Raw genomic sequence first — 2,591 nt, 5'->3', positions numbered from 1 at the left:
AGAGATTTGCGGACAATGAAGAAGTAATCGAAGCTGTAAATGGTTATTTTGAGGAGCTTGACGAATCAGTCTATAGAGATGGCATTAATAGACTGGAACACCGCTATGAGAAATGTATCAGCCTTGGAGGAGATTATGTTGAGAAATAAAAAAAAAAAAATTTTAAAAACCTTGTTTTTCTTGGTCAGGCCGGAAACTTATCAATCCACCCTCGTATATGTATATATAATTTTGAGGAGTAACGAGAAAGGATCCATATTAATCTGAAGGAGCTTCAGAAAATAACGATTGATTAGGTTTATTTGAATCTGTGCCGTAGCAATCCCTATAAATAATAATCTTCGAGAAATGGAATTATAACAACGAAGTAGTTAAAATTAAAAATAAATTAAACAAAACATGTTACAACAGACGGACACTTGATCGCAGCATATCTAACGATTCCGTTTTTCTTTCTCTGAAAAGATAAACGATGAACTTTTAACCTACAGACAAGTGTTTTAGATAATTTTTATGTGTAGTACTTCTTAAATTTTGACTTCTATTGCACCTGACCGATAACTTTAGGTACCCATATATAAGCTATCCTTAAAACCATAAAGATGCCTAACACACACGTTTCTATTTCTATCTAGTTTATATTTCCTTAAACTTGTTCTCGCTGAGTACCTTGGTTTATTGACTGGAAGAATTCAGGCCAGATCAAAAACTGTTTGCCTTATGTTACAACCAAAAACTGACGCTTGATGATAGTTTTAGGCCAACTACTAACGGCCGATGCGAGCTAAATGTAATGGGAAACAAATTATCTCAAAATAGTTTCCATTACACGTATTTAAATTGCAATTTAAAACTATGTAAGGATTTCTATGTTGGTTCTAGAGATTTGGTTTATTAGCATTTAAAATGCAAATACAAAATACCGATTTGTATTTTGCATTTAAATAATTTTGTATTTGTCCTTTAACGTTCAAAAGGAGTCAAAAGAGACATTTAGTAGACACGAATTAAAGAGAGACCAAAAACTTGTGAACTCATTGGAAATAAATAATTCAATATATTGTGAATTCGATATTGTTTTCGGGGATGTTCTCAGTTCCAAATGTCTCATGAATTAACATTAGTAACGACTCACGTTAGACACTTGCCACTAGTCACTACCATAGGTGTCAGTAACTACTTAGTGGTATAATCCTTTGCAAGGAATCCAGAAGCTCAGTAAAATAAAATTGAAGAATTCCAGAAAAATACGTAAAAGAATTTTGAAAGTACCCAAAGTTTTAACAATTAATAAATCGGTATTGGCAATGACCAAAAATATCAGCAGGATAACAGGTGTGATAATATGTATAATTAGATGAGTACCAAAGGCAGGTGTCACGTTAGGATTCTTTTGACCTTTAATAAGGTGCACCTGTCTGCAATGGGTCTCTCATATTTCGCAAGCTTTGCTCCAATCAGCAACAACAAGGTGCAGCAACTGCGATATGATACTATTGTTATTTATAATAATAGATAATGTAAAAATCCACAACGTTCAAGATAGCATTTGGTATTATTTTTAGCACGAGACCAATATCCTCATATCTGCATATACCTACGTACGTACATGGGTCATTGGCTATGTTTTGTATTTTGATATTGTGTTAACAAAAGAAACGAAACAACACTTCCAACGACTAATATTCCAAAAATACGTTATTTACTTTTATTAAATAAATATAAAATTTATTTATTAAGTATTTATATTTTTGGAAAAAGAATAAAAGAACTTAATTTTTGTNTTATATCCAAACTTTCCTATAGAGAATTTAATATGAAAACCAAACTTAACACTGCAATTATTTTATATTAAGCGGTTGGTCAATAAAGGCGGAGTCATAATAAACGAATTCTACTGTACTCTTTTCGTAATTTCAAGAAGTATATTTTTATTTTGAGCACCGGCTTCTTCCGATAATTTTGTTGCAACTTGGCAAATTTTCTTTGGCATCAGGTCGCACGTTACAAGCGACTAGTTGTTATGTGTTCTCCGTATGAGTCACGTTATTATTAAAAATTAAAATAAGGGTCTCAGGAATACATGATCAAGTACCATTACTGTCCGAGTTTTTCAGTAAACTACCGTGTGTGAATCATGCCGCTTCTCATTAAATTTTGAAATTTAATAGTAGTACCTACTTCAACTTAAAACATGCTTTTTAAGAAGCCATTTGTTACAAATATTGCTAAGAAGTGATTTAAATCGAAACCAGTATTGGAAATTTATTGTTTAAAACCAAAATAGATTGAACACTTATTGGAGATCTTTAGAAATTGGTTTCTCACAATTTAAAGGGAAGACCAAAATGCCCTTTGTTTTACAGTATCCATATTCAGTGTTATCAATAAACTCCGGCATCCCCACATAGTAAAATACATATAAGGATTGCTACTATACCATAAAACATAAAAGTATTTCACTTTTCTTTCTCGGAAAAATAAGATGTGACCTCCAGAATCAGCAGCCACCGTTTTAAATGCCTACATACCAATACCCAAACGATACCTTGTGGATGATGTGATTGCTCAGTCTGAAGAAATTTTAACCG

This window comes from Agrilus planipennis, unplaced genomic scaffold, assembly GCF_000699045.2.
Source record: "Agrilus planipennis isolate EAB-ADULT unplaced genomic scaffold, Apla_2.0 scaffold7, whole genome shotgun sequence".
In the NCBI taxonomy this organism is placed as follows: Eukaryota; Metazoa; Arthropoda; class Insecta; order Coleoptera; family Buprestidae; genus Agrilus; species Agrilus planipennis.
Note: the sequence above shows the minus strand (reverse complement) of the source record.